Source organism: Anastrepha ludens, chromosome X (assembly GCF_028408465.1).
Source record: "Anastrepha ludens isolate Willacy chromosome X, idAnaLude1.1, whole genome shotgun sequence".
Lineage (NCBI taxonomy): Eukaryota > Metazoa > Arthropoda > Insecta > Diptera > Tephritidae > Anastrepha > Anastrepha ludens.
In genome coordinates, this window is record NC_071503.1 from 71,797,325 (window position 1) to 71,816,158 (window position 18,834).

At 41.4% G+C, this 18,834-nt stretch overlaps 1 protein-coding gene across 3 annotated transcripts in view; it reads left to right on the forward strand.

Annotated features, from left to right (window-relative positions):
• LOC128870504 (polyamine-transporting ATPase 13A3) overlaps positions 1-18,834 on the forward strand; it is a 74,915-nt gene that overhangs the window by 42,026 nt on the left and 14,055 nt on the right. The window lies entirely within an intron of this gene.

An 18,834-nucleotide genomic window follows, 5' to 3' on the forward strand; every position in this document is an offset into this window, starting at 1 on the left:
ACAGGAACATAGCTGAACCTCAAGCATCCCCTGAATATCGTTCTTAACCATGGTACCACAAGATGGCTTACCTTTTGGAGCATGGCCGGGAAGATTCCATCCAGTCCTGGCGATTTATATAGGTCGAAAATTTGTATAGCCCATTCTATCTTGTTACTCGTAATTACGTTCGTCGGGATTTCGTGCACAATATCTCCTCTTGGTTCGAGATCTGTAGTGTCCGCGCACCCTGGAAAATGTGTGCTGACCAGGTCTTCTAGAGAGTCCTCACAGCTGTCAGCCCACTCCCCGTTAATTTTTCGTATTGTTCTTGGCATAGACGGATTCTTGGATAACAATAACAATAACACTTACCTGTTCATTAGTGTCTTCCATACTGCTACAGAAGTATTTGCAAGATTCTCTCTTGGCCTTACGTATCTCTTTCGTGTATACTTTTAGTAGATCCTTATACTCCTTCCAACAGAACTCATTGTCAGCAACTTTGGGTAACCTTTAGAATTCATGTACCCTACGCCTTTGTGTTCCTAATTCCTTGTTCCACCAAGGAGGCTTCACCTTGCGTCTATTACGTGTTGGGGGGGCAGGATCTTTTGAAGGCTTTGGCGAGAGTAGTTGCAAACAATTCAACCCCTTTCTCAAGGGCAACGTGTGGCCTATATTTCCACTTTTAAGGGTTGCGTGATATTATTTTGCCGCTTTTCATCAATTAGGAAAATAATGAATTTTGACTGATTATACACCGTGGCTTACCAACTTATACAAATCGCAGCTTAAACAAAAAAAATTTTTTTTTAATACAACGTTGTAGCACCTAATGTGAGAAACGTGTAGTAAGTTCCAATAATTTGGCTTTTTTTAATTTTATTGTCATCGAGCGGTTGAACATACTCTACTTGTTCACACCGTCACGAAGGGCATTATTCTTTTGCAAAGCCACCTATATTTTTTGTAAGAGGAGCTTAGGGATGTCATCCACTGCAAATTCACTGCTCTTTGGAGTATATACATATATAGTATACTAGCAAACCCGGCCCGCTTCGCTGGGCACACTAAAATAGAATAGATATGGTTTAGAACAGAAAAGATATGGTTTTCATATTATTTATTTCTTTATTCTCATACTATTTATTTATTTATTCAATACCACGTTTTGGTCTCTATCTCTAGACCCTAGTCACGGAGCGGCATGAAAAATTCTCTGAACTAAAGCATTCACCAACAGCTTCCATTTGATACCCATATTGAACATACACATCCGAAGGTTACCTGAGTCCACGTTTTGACCTATATCTCAAGACCCCTGTCACGGAGCGGCATGAAAAATACTCTGAACTAAAGCATTCACCAACAGCTTCAATTTGATATCCATATTGTACAAACACATTCTAGGCTCCATGTTTTGGTCTCTATCTCGAGACCCTAGTCACGGAGCGGCATGAAAAATACTCTGAACTAAAGCATTCACTAACAGCTTCCATTTGATACCCATATTGTACATACACATCCGAAGGTTACCCGGGTCCACGTTTTGACCTATATCTCGAGACCCTAGTCACGGAGCGGCATGAAAAATACACTGCACTAAAGCATTCACCAACAGCTTCCAATTGATATCCATATTGTACAAACACATTCTAAGGTCCACGTGTTGGTCTCTATCTCGAGGCCCTAGTCACGGAGCGGCATGAAAACTACTCTGTACTAAAGCTTTCACCAACAGCTTCCATTTGATACCCATATTGTACATACACATCCGAAGGTTACCCGGGTCCACGTGTTGGTCTCTATCTCGAGGCCCTAGACACGGAGCGGCATGAAAAGTACTCTGTACTAAAGCTTTCACCAACAGCTTCCATTTGATACCCATATTGTATATACACACCCGAAGGTTACCCGGGTCCACGTTTTGACATATCTCTCGAGACCCTAGTCACGGAGCGGCATGAAAAATACTGTGAACTAAAGCATTCACTAACAGCTTCCATTTGATATCCATATTGTACAAACACATTCTAGGCTCCACGTTTTGGTCTCTATCTCGAGGCCCTAATCACGGAACGGTATGAAAAATACTCTATACTATAGAAATCATTAACAGCTTCCATTTGCTACCCATATTGTACATATACGTCCGAAGGTTACCCGGGTCCACGTTTTGACCTATATCTCGAGACCCTATCTACCAATAGGTATTCAAACTATACGGAAACCATCTTCAATACCTACTTAACAATGTGTGTAAGTTTGGTTTAATTCGGTGCAAAGACACGGCGGGTCCACGTTTTGGCATATATTTCGAGACCCTAGTCATCAATAGGTATGAAAATTACCCCACACTAAAGCACTTATCGACAGCCTTCATTTGATGCCCATATTGCACATCCACAACCAAAGGTTACCCGGGCCCACGTTTTGACCTATATCTCGAGACCCCAGTCACGGAGCGGCATGAGAAATACTCTGTACTAAAGCATTCACCAACAGCTTTCATTTGATATCCATATTGTACAAACACATTCCAGGGTCCACGTGTTGGTCTCTATCTCGGGACCCTAGTCACGGAGCGGCATGAAAAATACTCTGAACTAAAGCATTCACCAACAGCTTCCATTTGATACCCATATTGTATATACACATCCGAAGGTTACCCGGGTCCACGTTTTGACCTATATCTCGAGACCCCAGTCACGGAGCGGCATGAGAAATACTCTGTACTAAAGCATTCACCAACAGCTTCCAATTGATATCCATATTGTACAAACACATTCTAGGGTCCACGTGTTGGTCTCTATCTCGGGACCCTAGTCACGGAGCCGCATGAAAAATACTCTGAACTAAAGCATTCACCAACAGCTTCCATTTGATACCCATATTGTATATACACATCCGAAGGTTACCCGGGCCCACGTTTTGACCTATATCTCGAGACCCCAGTCTCGGAGCGGCATGAAAAATACTCTGTACTAAAGCATTCACCAACAGCTTCAATTTGATATTCATATTGTACAAACACATTCTGGGGTCCACGTTTTGGTCTCTATCTCGAGACCCCAGTCACGGAGCGGCATGAAAAATACTCTGTACTAAAGCATTCACCAGCAGCTTCCATTTGATATCCATATTGTACAAACACATTCTAGAGTCCACGTTTTGGTCTCTATCTCGAGACCCTAGTCACGGAGCGGCATGAAAAATACTCTGAACTAAAGCATTCACCAACAGCTTTCATTTGATACCCATATTGTATATACACATCCGAAGGTTACCCGGGTCCACGTTTTGACCATTTTCCCGGCAATTATTCGAATTTTTCTCACCTTTTAAACCTTCCCTAGACCTCCACGAATAATTCAAGACCAAGATAAGATAAATCCGTTCAGCCATTCTCGAGTTATAAGCGAACATAGGGACAGATTTTCACATTTATATATATAGATATATTATATAGATATGTGTATATATATATATTATATAATATTAAAAAATGCTCTTTCCTTTGATCCTGCTAAGCTTCCGTGGGTTTCTTACGGTTCTCTTAACTACACCGCCGTTAAGTAGCGCTAAGCTACCGTGCGTTTATTGCGGTCGGTTCTTCTCATAACACCGGTACCAACTACCGTTGATTTACATTCGCTGTTCCTGTAAGCAGAGCATCAAACTGCCAGCTTTGGCTGCTGCTCTCCGTTCGCTACTGTCACTGCGCAGTCCTTGTTGCCGGCACTAGCCACCGCCTCGCGCTCCGCTTCTGCTCTACGTTCGCTACTGCCGTTGTGCTACCTTCACTAGCCTCGTATCGAGCTACAGCTTGCTGTCATTGTTTGCGTCACTACCGTCGGTATCTATTCTTGTCGTTTTGCGTTTGAGTAACCCAGCTGTAAGTTCAGCGCTCTATGCTTCACAAAAGTCATGACGCTTGAGGAGTGCAAACGCAACCGTGCGAACATAAACGCAATATTTCTCCCATCAATTGTTGAAGTAGTTTCCGGAGTTACAATGTCGGCTGGTAATATTAGAATCCTACTTCAAGAAAGCCCTCTCTGTGCAAGCTGACATTGAAGGCTTGGACTCAACAGACAAAGGTCACGCAGATTTGACGTACAGTTATGTCGCTGACAGCAGCACAGTTAGCTACATTGACACAGCATCTACGGTTCCTCCTTCTACGTCGTTATACCTACCTAGGTTGTCGCTACCTACCTTCAACGGAAATTACGTGGAATATACAAATTTTATGACCTAGCTTACGCAGATTAGTGCCCAGGCTTTCAAACATCGAAGGATGTAATTATCTGTTGCCCAAGGGGTTCTGCGCTTGAAAACGTGAGGTCAAGTGACTACGGAGAACTACCTGACAGCCCTTGATAGACTCGACTCAGATAATGCTTCGATAACCCAACCCTGATTTTTTCTTGGAAGGTGTTGCGTTTTTGTTTACGCTACAGCCAGGCGATAAATCGAACTATCAACAACTTTGCAGACTAGTTGACAATGCATCGTTCATTTTCAGTTTATTGGAGTCACTGGCCACTAGTTCCACTAGCGAATTATGAGCAGTGCTGATTTATGTGGTAATTGAAAACTCTGATCAACAAACTCGAAACAGTCAGAGAAATATTACATCTGCATCATTTGCTTGAGTTACGGTCACAGCTTGGTCCGCTGCCAATAAAATCATCGCTGTCAATCATATGATTAAGCTCATCACATGCGGACCATGAAAATGAATCGCATGCTGTGCTGGCATCTCAGGCGGTAGTCGTATCGGAATTTACCTGGCAAACAACGTCGATACTGCATTCAGTAAGCAGATCTCAACCGCACATTTAGGTATCAGATTGCGGTCAGTTTATTGTAGCAACAGCTTTGATCTAAGTCAAAGACTCTACAGCTGCGTATAAACTTGGAAGAGCGCTACTAGATTCGTCCTCCAAAGTGAACTTCAAACCTTCTCAACTTCATCATGTTTGCGTACACCACATTTTCGCCACGACACACTAAGTAATGACAATGCCAGTTACTTTGGGAACTCGACATGAACGACGTGTTTTGCAGTCGCGGGAAACTTGTAATCAGTACGTGTCGCTTATGGCAGATTATCAGATTCATATCGATTTCATGGAAAGCCAAAATCTTAAAGCCTAAGACTTAAATATCACCGACGACTTTGTTACTAGCGCGCTGGGGTGACATGGCACCAGCAAAGCGATGCAATCTTATTCACGTTCTCGCCGAAGCAAGTTTACACATCCGTCACAAAGCGCACAATATTGTCAAAATAATTTCAAGCTCAAAATAATCCTGCAAGAATTGTGTTTACTAAAGCTGAACTGAGATAAGTCCGTGCCCCAACAATTACATCAAGCCTGGAGCAATTGTTTATCGTCACTTAACTCACTCTCGTCACTCAGTGTACCTCGCTATTATCCCTTCCAAGTGGTCCCAATGTCCAATTACATAGGTTTTGCGACGCATCTATTCGCGCATACAGGGGTTCTATTCATTTATGTAGACCTCGATGGATACATTTCCATTCATTTGCTTACATAAAAGTCGAGAGTAACCCCAATTAAAAAACAGTCGCTCCCAAAACTAGAATTTAGCGGTGCATATCTTCTCTCTCACCTGTATGCTAAGATAAGGCAAATCTTCGGTAACCAACCCATTACTACTTACTTCTGGCCAAAATTAGCGCCAACCGTCAAGCTGTTCGGATGTGCCTGCGATTAGTTCACTTTTCGGAGTGGTATTTTTATTCAATGCGATTGTAAGCATTATCCTTTAATTTTTACTTGGATACATTTAGCATGCCGTGCACATGCAAGCAAAAAGTCGACCGTGATCAGCCGAAAATTCAAAGTTCCAAATGTAAGGAACTTTTCCATCTAAAATGTGTTAACCTATCACAAGCTGATGCTTTTTTGTGAAGTCAGATCGTGAATTTTTCTCGAAACTCAATTCGCTCCCCGCCTCCACCCCGCAACACACCTGATGCATTGCCGCCTGTGGATGATCCGAATATTGTTATTGGTCATGTGCTTGAAAATCAACAAGGACCATCTGTTCCGCCCGTTACTCAAAAGGTTAACAATGGTCAACAGAATGACAAATGATGATTTCTTTTCATCTAACTTCGTGTCTGATGAAGATATTCAGGAAGTACATTTGGCAGCCATTCGCCATAATTTCTTGGGGAAAGTGTCTTCTTCAGTTGACTTCGGTTCACATGTTCTATCAGATGATGATGTCATTAAGGGATTGTTAAAGATTCCAATCTCTGCTCATACGGCTGTAGACGGGCTTCCTGTAACTTTGTTTAAAAATTGTCGCTTTTGGTGAATAATCTAATTTTTAACCAATCCTTGGCTGAAGGAATATTTATCGATGACTGGAAGCTGCCTTCAGTCACTCCTATTTTCAAAAGCGGTAATAAAAGCGATATTGCAAATTACAGGCCAATTTCCATATTATCTGCTCTATCAAAACTTTTTGAATGCGTTGTTAAAGACAAGTTATATTTCAGCGTTAAACATCTAGTTAGTCCCAGACAGCAAGGTTTTGTAGCTGCAAGAGCTACGTTATCTAGGTAGGTAGGTTTGGCAGACGCATCGCACATAGAGACAACGATGCCACTTAGACCACGGAATGGGTCCGTTGTGAGCCGCGGGGGCTGGGCTACATTTCCCTTTCCATATTGAACCATCCTGAGCTTTGGACAAAGCGTAAAAGGTTGTTGATACCTAAAGTGTATAGATTATCTATATTCGTGAAGAAGTAGGATTTTAAAAATCGGTTTCTGCTTCTGGGTAGAGCTGGGCATGTGCAAAAAAGGTGTTGAATTGTTTCCAATTCCTCCTCATTTCTGCAGCTACGACAGAAATCATGCGTGTATACGCTTAATCTCCTTGCATGATTTCCTATGAGACAATGTCCTATGAGGGCCCGTACTAAGGTCCTGATTTGAAGTCTACTCAGTTTTATAATACTCTTGGACAGACGTAAATTTAGCCTTGGCCATGTTTGCCTAGCAATTTCGTAGGTGTTAGCGCTAATCCATCTCTGATTTGCAGAATTGATTAGTGCGTCCTTAATGAGAAGCTTATAAGTTACGAGAGGTATCTCCATAAAATTACTTATGTCTGGCATACAGGTACCTTCTCTTGCAAGTTGGTCTGCCCTACAGTTCCCTGGTATATCTCTGTGGCCTGGGACCCAGCATAAAATTATACGATATTGTTTGGCCATCTCATTTAGAGATTGGCGACAACGTAAGACACTCCTTGATGTTGTTTGGAATGCATCCAGGGCTCGTAGGCCAGCTTGGCTGTCTGATAGAATGCAGATATCCGTTGATGATATTCTGTTTATCTTTAACCATTTTAAGGCTTCATGAATAGCGTTTATTTCCGGTTGAAAAACGCTACAGTTATCCGGTAATTTAAAGGATTCACTAATAGAAAGCTCTTCGCAAAATAACCCTGAACCCACAGCGGTGTCCATTTTGGATCCGTCCGTGTAGATCTTAACGGGTGTGTTGGGTGTTGGATCTTCTTCAAACCATTCCAGTCTAGAAGGGGTTTTCATTAGGAAATTCCTTTCGAAGCAAAGAATGGGAGGGTGATAATCACAGTCACTGGGTATATCCATGTATGAGTCTAAAATGGTTGAATGTCCATGTGTGACAGTTGTCCATTGTGAGCTCGCTTTGAGCCTTAAAGCGGAGCAGGCCGCTGAGTATTTGCAGAAGAGATCTAGGGGTGGCAGATGTAGCATGATGTCCAAAGCCATGGATGACCAGACAACATTTCCATATAGAAGAATGGGTCTGACGACAGCAGTGAAGAGCCAATGAGCAACCTTAGGTTTAATTCCCCAGGTCTTACCTAAAGCTCTCTTACAGGCATAAAAAGCTAGGTTCGCTTTCCTGACTCTTTCTAAGGTGTTTGACTTCCAAGTCAGTTTCCTATCTATGGTTAGTCCCAAATACTTGGTTTCTTCCGAAATCACAAGAGCTTCTCCCTTGAGCATACTTGGACTTAGCTGAGGGATTATGTGTTTTCTAGTGAACAATATGAGTTGTGTTTTATCTGAGTTGACTCCTAGACCACACTTTTCTGCCCACCTAGAAAGTATATCTAGATCATTTTGTATTAGGTCTCTTAATGTAGATACAAATTTAGCAGATACAGCAATAACAACATCATTGGCGTAAGCTATCACCTTACAGCCCACCGATTCCAGTATTAACAGAAGTTTATTTACAACTGCGTTCCATAGAAACGGTGAGAGGACTCCACCTTGCGGTGTACCTCTACTTACCAATCTCCTGAGCACCGATTCTCCTATTTCCGCTTCAATGATTCTGCTGTTTAGCATTTTGCCAATGAAGCCTACCAAGCCCGGTTCTACCCTAAGATCAGTGAGTGCTGTAGTAATTGTCCGCCCCTTCAGCATTGTTAAAGGCCCCTTCAATATCAAGGAAAACGGCTAAAGTAAATTCCTGTTTGTGCAGTGGACTCTCTGCCGTGTAAATAAGGTTATGTAGAGCTGTCTCTACCGATTTCCCTTTCGTGTAGGCATGTTGTGACGTAGAGATAAGATTTCTATCTATAGTTAGGCTTAAGTGAAATTCTATCAACCTCTCCAAAGTTTTCAATAGGGAGGAGGAAAGAGATATCGGTCTTAAGTCTTTTGGATGGGTATGTGAGTTTCTACCAGCTTTTGGAATGAAAACAATTTTGACTTGTCTCCACTTAAGAGGTATATGACCGTAGAGAAAGCAACCTTTGAAGATTGCTAGTAGCCCGTGTGCTAGATATCCGGCGGCCTTTTGCAGTTCCACCGGGTAAATACCATCTGGGTAAATACCAAAAGGTTTGAAAGTTTCAATCGCCCATAAGAGCCGATCCTCAGATATAGCATCTATTCTGATTTCACGACAGTGTACTGTATCTTCCATGTCGTGCCCAGTTATGTCTGAGCAGCCTGCAAAATGAGTGTCGAGTAAAAGTTCTGGAGACTCTTTACTGGTTGTAGCAGTTCCCAATTTTGAGGACTTCCCGCTAAAATCTTACGAAATCTGGAGGCCTCAGTTGCCCCCTCAACCTCTTCACAAAAGGATTTCCAAGATTGCCTTTGGGCCTTTCTGATTTCCTTCTTGTAGATTCTCAGAGCATCTTTATAGCCTTTCCAATCTTCATCGAGACGTGTTTTCTTTGCCTTATTAACCCTAGAACACACACCCGGGTACAAATGTATCCAGTTTCAACTTTGAAGTGTTATAACTTTTGAACCGCTATACCTTTATACCGCTAACTTCGGATCTAGGAAGATTATTTAGTTCAAAATTTGAACCAGATCGGACCATTGGTTCAGGAGCTACAGCCTTCCAAACACATTATATACGTAAACACACACCCGGGATACGTTTGTACCCCAATAGTAAAAATCCTCATAATAATCAAAAAAAAAAAACATTTTTTATATTATTTTTTTTATTTGAAAAATTAAAAATATTCATTTCACACATTATATTATTGACTTTTATTATAAAAATTATAAAAATGCATCTTATATCTAAGGAAAATCATGGCAAATAGAGCAATTTGTTGATGTGACCGAATGTTCAAGACACATTGGCTTCTTACATTTGGCGCACAGCTTTCTGGTTTTTCTACGGCGTTTTTCCTCTTGTGCGTAACATAAATAGCAAGATCCGGACACAGGTTTTGGCGTGCGCGCTGCGGCAGATGTTGATGCTGCTGTTGACACCATTGATTCCAGCGGTCGGTTGAAATATGCTTCAATAGCAATTTTAGTCTAAAAATTTCGCGTCACTTGACGATTTATGGCTCTGGCTTCAATAATGAGTATACACAATGCTTCAGCCAAGCTGCGCAGGAGCTGCTTACGCTTGTTGTTTGTTCTCCAAGGCAACATAGGGTTATTCAAATCGTAGACAATGTAGGCTGCAAGAGCTGTAATGTCCAACATGTTGAAGAACATCGCTAGTGGCCATCGTTTTGTTTGTCTTTGTGTTGGATATTCCGCAAACATTTGGTCCATTCGATCAACACCACCTTTGGTACGATTATAATATTCAATTATTTCAGGTTTCCCACTGTCAGCTATTTCAGCATCATTATGCATGGTCGAAAGCAAAATTACTGCTTTATTTTTTTTGGGAACCTAAGAGCACATTGTCACATTATTTTTGAAGCCAAATGTCGTTGGACCAATTGTCCTGTTTTTGTTCTGCTTCATTTCTTGAGGAATATATGATTTGTTTTTGCGCAAAGTTCCAACGATCGTGAGTTTCCAGGTGAGAAGCAGTTCTGCAACTGACAAGGTCGTAAAAAAGTTGTCCATTGTAATGTTTCGGCCACTTCCTTGGTATTTGGCAGACAAATCCTTCACCACTCGTTCGCCTTGGTTCGTTTCCCTACCAGTTTCTGCTTGACCAGTATATATTAGTCCATTCAGTGGATATGCATTTGTGGCATCGCAAATCCACCAAACCTTGACACCATATTTAGCAGGTTTTGACGGTATGTACTGCGTAAACCGTGTGCGTCCACGGTAAGGAAATAATTGTTCATCAATCGTCAAGCATGAGCTGGGCTTGTAATGTGCAGCAAGATTATTGTTCATCATCGTCCACAACTCACTGATCGGTGCTGCTTTATCAGTTAGTAAGCGTGTTGCACGAGTGTTTTTATCGTCAAATCTTAGGAACCGCAATATCGAACAGAAACGGTTGACTCCCATTGTGGCGCGATATAAAGGATAGTTTTTGACGCTCCATAAATCTCGAACATGTTCTCCATTGCTATGGTTCGCACCAGTCATAATAAGTATGCCAAAAAATGCATACAGCTCTGTTATTGACACAGGCGTCCATGACTTAGGAGTTGTGTTTGGATGCGCATTGTTGTAAGCATTATAAGTTTCTTTTGCTAACTTATTTGTGTGGCGCATAATTATATCAGCCATTTCAACGTTCATGAAACATTTGAATGTTTGCTCTATTGACAACATTTCAGTGCATCTAGCTGGTCCAGAACGTTCTCTTATAATATTTTGTCTGAGTACCTGACGACTTACATTTGGTTCTTTCATCCACTCAGTACCATCACGTGCAACAAATTTTTCGCCACTAGCAGGTAATTCATTATTTTCTTCTATTTTTTCTTCTTCATCATCCTCATAGTCCGCATAATCAGGTAATACTTCTGCGGCACTTTGCGAAACTTCAGCATCGTCATCAGCAATTTCAATGTCATTGAATTGAATTTCTTCTTCGTCTTCTGAGTCAAAGTCATAGGGAGCGTCATCGTCACAAATTTCATGAAATAAAGATTGTATATATGATTCTCGCTGTTCCTCAGTTAGCCTGCATAATAAAAAAAATTAGTATGTGTTTATTGTAAATTGTTGCTTATTTTACATTTTGTACCTTCTATATGCTGCACTTGATAAATATTCGTTTCTTCTTGAAGTCATTTCGTATCCAGTTATTTATAGTTTCAGTTATATTTATTTTCACTTATATTTTCGCTTCTTACACTTTTGAGCACCAAAACAATAATGAAAATATCAACAGGCAGCATTTATAACAACACCTCGTGTGAAAACAACCCTTGCAGCTGCATATAAAATACAAAAACCAGTTATACCAGTGTATTTGCTACCTACGTACCCATACCTTGCGCGACCTTTTTGCACATATCTTTTGAACCAGGTAGAATATTTCAATGAAATAAAAACCAAAATGTGTATTCGTTGTTACTCTACAAGTATATTATTATAAATTATATTATTTTGTTTTGCATTTATCAGGACAACAACAAAAACAAAAATCCACTGTTGCATGTCCTGACTTTATTTGCCCATATCGCTGGAACCAGTAGGAATATTCGAATGAAACAAAAGACAAAATACTTGTTATATATTAAAATATACATTTAAAAAAAAAATCATAGAAATCGGTTGAATAAGCATTAAAAAAACCGCAAAATAAGGTCCCGGGATACGTTTGTACCTACGTACCCATAGCTTGCGCGACCTTTTTGCACATATCTTTTGAACCAGGTAGAATATTTCAATGAAATAAAAACCAAAATGTGTATTCGTTGTTACTCTACAAGTATATTATTATAAATTATATTATTTTGTTTTGCATTTATCAGGACAACAACAAAAACAAAAATCCACTGTTGCATGTCCTAACTTTATTTGCCCATATCGCTGGAACCAGTAGGAATATTCGAATGAAACAAAAGACAAAATACTTGTTATATATTAAAATATACATTTCAAAAAAAAAATCATAGAAATCGGTTGAATAAGCATTAAAAAAACCGCAAAATAAAGTCCCGGGTACAAACGTATCCCGGGTGTGTGTTTACGTGGTATTTTCTGGGTGTGTGTTCTAGGGTTAAAAGCGCTTCTGCTTGTTTTTTGAAGCTTGCTTAGTTCAACCGTCCACCACTTAGGCTTGGGTTTACCCCTCAGTCTTCTTATGGGACAGGCTTCCGCTAAGGCAGCATTCATGTTGTAGGTAATCTTGTCAACCAAATTGTCTAGTACTTCTATGCTTTGTGGTACCACAGATGGACATGTTCCTAGGGTAACCCCGATACAATCTACATACTTTTCCCAGTCTGTTTTTCTGATATTTCTACCAGACTTAAGTTTCGGTAGATTTTTACTAACCTCAAACGAGATATATCTATGATCAGGGAAGGAATGTTCTTCCAAAACTTTCCAGTTCCTAATTCTGTTAATAACGGAGTCAAAAGCAAAAGTAGCATCTAACACTTCCTGTCTGTTACTAATGACAAAAGTAGGTTTATTACCGTTATTGCAAATCTGTAGTTTAGTTCCTATCAGATAATCAAAGAGACACTCACCTCTAGCGTTAGTATCAGTACTGCCCCATATCTCGTGATGCGCATTTACATCCGCACCAATAATTAGCTTTGCGCCAAGCTTCTGCGCCTGCGCTACCAGATCTTTGAATATTAATCTCGGTAGCTCCTCATGGTCATGTGCGAGGTAACAAGAAGATAGCCACATCCGTTCATTTCCCGACTCCAGGCTAATGGTCAATTTATCGGAGTCGCTGTAATTAGAGAGCATGAAAGAATTTATCCCTTTTCTTATTAGCACGCACGCTCTAGGATTACCTTTGTTGCGAGCATACATCAGTTTATATTTTTGAGTCGTTAGTCCGCACACAAGACCATGTGATACCCATGGTTCTTGAATCAGGACAATATGATGTCCACCTTTGGCCAGGTGGATTATGAGGTTGGCGGACGTAACCTTTGAGTGGTGAAGGTTAATTTGAAGAACCCGTAACATCATGGTTACTGGGCTTCCTCTCCACCACCGTTTTGTTGGGCTCATCTGAAACGTTATCTAACTTATCCGTTTTTTCTGATGATTGCCACGTAGGCTTCCAGAATGGTTTCCAAGCTAACGCGATATACACGGATTTCTCTAATTTCTTTGTTATTTGTTTTGTTTATTAATGATATTTGTTCATGTTTTGCCTTTGCTAATTTTCTTCTCCATGCCGTTGATCTAAAAGGGTACGCTGAAATAAGAAATTCTAGCGATTCAGCCGCCCTGCAGTCCGAGTTGAATATTTTATTTTCCTGGTGCCTTATGCATCGTCTATTTCTTAATATTGAAAAAGGTCATAAAATTACATTTTCTAAGCTTCAAAACCCCCTTCATACCTCCTATCATATCAATTATACATATCTTGCTTCGTCCGATGTGATAAAAGATTTAGGGGTTTCCTTTGATTCAAAGCTTAATTTTATCACGCACCTAAATTATGCCGTTTCCAATTCTCTTGCTATGCTCACTTTTTTTAGACGTCACTCATCGCACTTCACTGACCCTTATACTCTTAAGACATTATACTCTGCGTTTGCTCGGTCCAAATTAGATTATGCCTCATTTTTTTTGGAGACTTTATCATGCAGCCCCTATAAATCGAGTGGAGAGGATTCAAAAAATGTTTGTGCGTTTCGCACTACATTCACTGAATTTCTCAGACCCGAAACCATCATACGAATCACGCTGTCATTTGATTAGTCTCTTTCCATTAAGTGACAGAGGTACTTTTCAGGCCGTATCATTTATCTTTGATCTCATTAATGGACAAATTGACTGCCGGTCCTTCTAGAAAGAATGCAGTTTAATGTTCCTTGCAGAAATTTTCGCCGTTGCAAGATTTTTCGCGTTGAGCTTAATAGGACATTATATAGTGCCAATGCGCCTCTCGTTAGAACGTTGTCTGACCTTAATTATATCGTCTCCTTTTTGGATTTAGACTTCTCTAGGGCCAAACACGTATTTCAAACGCAATTAGAAATTACTTTCTGGAAAAATTTGGCCCTCGCTACATCGAAAAACGCCTCAGATAATGAACTTGGAAAACATGTGTAAGCTTCTACAGTAATAAGGACCCTTAATTGTAGGGTTACAATGGCTACATTGCGGGTCGCAAGTTTTAAGTTTAAATGAAGAATAGGCAAACGCGTGCTAATTTCACCAAAAAATATATTTTCAAACCAAATTTTGGTGGGCTGATTAGAGCAAATATAATATATCTGATTCTGGTGGGCGCATAAAAGTATTGTGAAAGCTAAATGAAGACCTCCTATCTCAGACCTTAACACAGTTAAACACGTTCCTAAGGTCGTAAAATCAAATGAAGAGCTAAAAGAGCACAGTGAACACTTCAGAACTATGCGATCGAAAAGTTGGTTTGCTGACAGAGCTCAGGCGTAAAAAGGACGTCAATACCGCGAAGTTTCAAACAAGCACCGAAAAGGTTTAGCAAATATGGCAACGGTTGATTTACGTACGCTTATGGTTAACGTGCAATGCAGAGATCTCATCACTGACGTGAGCACGGTTGAAGAACTAATAGATGCGCTGACCAAACAAGCAAAAATTAAAAGGCCGGAAATATGTTACAAACCAGTGATAACCAGAAACTGGCAGCAATCTGCGTGCTGAACAGAACACCGCAATGCAGAATGAGACTTATGCGTGCAAGATTCACATGGGTAAAGTTGTATAGCATGTACATAGTGAGCTGTTACACACCACCGAGATAGTCACAGGAACAATTTGCATGCATGCTATCATTTATGGGAATAGAGCTTAGGGCAAACGCCCAATACTGGTGGCTGGAGATTTTAATGCTTGGTCACTGACATGTGGTAGCAAAAAAACAAATGCGAGAGGTCGGTTATTGGAAGAGTTCTTCGCTTCCCTGGTGCTATTGAATGAGCACGGAGTTCACACTTTCGAGAACCACAACAAACAGTCAGTGATTTATATCGCTTTCGCTGATGCACGTCAAATGGAAACGGGCAGACAAAATATACGCTCATAGCGATCATCTCCTCATCACAATAGATATCAGCACGACCATTAAAAAGCCAAGCTGCCGGGAAGTACAAGTGAAAACATGGAAGGCTAGGTCTTTTAAAGATCAAGGTCGTTACCGGTGGTACGTCAGATAGTTAGATGCAAAAAACCTGCCAACAGAAAATCGATGTATTGCTGGTCGAATTAGATAGCTGAGCTGCGTGAAACATGCAATAACGCAAGAAGACGATTTCAATGAGCGAGGGAAAGACCAGTGTTCGAAGAACTACGGGCAGAACTTGGAGCACACCGACTGAAGTTAAGGAAAGCTATAGAAGCTACCAAAAATGGATGCTTCAAAAAAATGATCGACGACACGGATGACAACCCATTTGGTATTGCCTATAAAGCAGTCATGTACAAAGTACGAGTAAGCTCCTCAACCAACTTGCCCGAAAAGGTGGCCATCTCACTCTTTGCAGACAGCAGAATTTGTACGAAGTATTAGTCACTTTAGCTCGAATTGGCACTTTGGCCCGATTGCATACCGAATGTGGCATATAAAGCGGCGGTGTACTCAAATCCGGCCATTTTTGCAAACCTGTATAGTATGTGCCTGATTGAAGGTACAGTTTTAAAGAGGTGGAACAAGCAGCGTCTAGGATTATTGATAAAATCGGGAAAGCAGCCGGATCATCTATCGTCATGCAGGCCTCTGGGTATGCTCGATACCGTTGAGAAAGTATTCAAAAGAATATTAAGCGAAAGATTACGGGAGTATCTTGAGGGATCAGGAGGTCTCTCATACCATCAGTTCGGTTTTCGCAGGGCCAAATATATTGTTGATGCAATAGGGATGGTAGTTGATTTGGCCAAAAAGGGCACCACAGCGACGAAAATTTTTACAGCTATAACGTTAGATATAAAAAACGCATTTAATATGGCCAATTGGGTAAATATTTTGAATGCACTCAGCAGCTTCTCGATTTCAAAGTATTTTATTAGAATCATCCGTACCTACTTAAATCAGAGAGTATTGCATCGTGATACGGAGGAGGGCTCAAAGAGCTACTGCGTGTCAGATGGCAGTGCAAAGCTTTCTGGCAGGTCTTTGGGAAAACGTGAGGTCTTTCTCCTAGCAAGGTCATGCATCAGTGGTCTGGATAAGCAGACTCTCTCTCGTGCAAGTCAGGAGGACCTTATCGAGACTACAACGCACTGGAGCTTTCCCGACTACTTCAAGCCCGGCATTAGATTCTCTGATTGGTTTGCCACCACTTGATGCTTTCATCCAAGGAGAGGTCTTGAAGGCCATCTGCAGACTGAAACGCAATGGGAACTGGTACGGCCCCTGTCCGGCATTGGAAAACAGAGAAGGCATGGACGTCGATCCAACGATTCTCTTCATGCCCCTTGACTCCATGCCATCAAGAGTCGTACTTGAAAAGAGATACAGTGTAGTGCTGCCAGAGGCTCAGTTGTGGTCAAACTCAGAAAATGAGCCCGGCAAACACTGTTTTCGCATTTTTACGAATGGCTCCAAGACCGAGCATGGCTCCGGCTCTGGGGTCTACGTGGAATCCATCGGGACAAAACTGCAGATCTATATGTGTCTGCAGCGACAGCCAAGCTGCGCTTATGGCCCTAGACAGCCCCCCAACCACATCAGGAGTAGTCAAGTCCTGTAAATCCAGGCTGAACTATGTCGGTAGACATAATAGCCTGATGCTAACATGGGTCCCGGGACACGTAGGTATCGCGGGTAACGAGACCTCTGACTCCTTAGCTAAGATGGGCTCTGAGGCCAACTTCTTTGGCCCAGAGCCCGTTTTGCCACTCCCTTCTTCGGCCATCACAGCCACGGTTAGCAAATGAGTAACTACCACCCACAAGCGAGCTTGGCAGGCTGAGAGAGGCTGCAGATAGACTAAACTGATGTTACCTGTCATGTCCGATCGACTGTCGCAAAACCTTCTGTCATTAAGCAGAAGGGAGTGCAGACGGCTGGTTGGACTGATGAGCGATGCACATGGAAAGGTTGGTCATCTTCAACAGTCTACTCTGCCTAGCTTTTGAAGAGGAGTATGAGACGCTCGAATCAGGTTTGAGGTCTTTGAAACTGATGTGTTAAGAAGCGACCATCTTGGCTCCTTGGCACCACAAGATCTACTCAGATTTCTTCGGAGATCGGGTAGATTTAAAGAAAATTAAAAGGGAATCCAAGTGTAGTCCAATGGACCTAATGCATGTCTGAGTGCTGCACGTGCTAGTTGTTCCGACAAAAAAAAAAAAAACAACCAGGGACTGCGTTGAATTTTTTCGTATATCGCTAACACAATATCAGTTTTTTAGTAAACAAATCGCTATTTTTTTCAAATTCGCTGAAAGCCGGTTAATGGTATAATATTGGCTGCACCTCTGAAATCTTTTCACCATAACCGTACCTATATTATTTTTAACAAAACTGACCTTCGCGCTCTTCTCATTCTGCTGGTTGAAGAGCGTACATTCCACAGGATGATCACTGTTGTTGTTGTGTTTGTAGCAGCATAAACATTCCCATACTTGCATACGGGGAATGCTGCTGGGGCGACAGTTCTTGGCCGGATATAAATCCTGGTCGTTTCGGTAACGTAGAACCGACTGTCGTTGAAACGGCTGCTGTAGTGACAGTCCTTAGCCGGATATAAATCCGGGTCGTTTCGATAACGTAGACCCGACTGTCGTAGAAACGCGACTGCTGTTACAGCTCGCTTTATACCTGCAAGAGAGCTAACGGAAATTCGTCCAAATTTCCCAGCAGAAACAGCTAGGTTAGCAAACAAGCGTGACCACTTTACCAACCCAATCCCTGGGATCTTCGGGTAAAAGATATCAATTCAACATAAATCAACATAAGCAAACCAAATGGTCAGACCATCTGAAGGCCTGTAACTTCACTTCCGGTGTGAGTAAGCCCTGGTCCATAGTAAGGTCCTTATCTAGCCCGTCGAACTATATTGACAATGTCGACCATTTTCGGTGATTATGCTACCTCGGACATGAAAGATAAGCGGGACAGAACCAAGACGACCTCTCATGCTTTCACCAGCGATGAAGGTCAAAGCCACTGGTTCTGACGGTCTAAACATGTGAATGTTAAAGAACATAAAATTCGGAGCGTATGGGCATATATGTACACTATATAGATATTTGTGTTTAGAAATTTTGTTCGAATTGAATATTTTGAGTCAAGCGGAAGATTTGAATTATGAAATTTGCTTAACTCACAACTGTCCTGAAGATATACGAAATGTATTTCTGGCCACCTAAGGTAATGGGTAGATCCAACAGATATACACGAAATGGTGGATTATTCTCATGTGACTAAGTGCAAAAGTGAAGTCGTTCTCACGACAGTGGGTTCTATTTACTTTGCTGATCTTATATCCGGCCAAG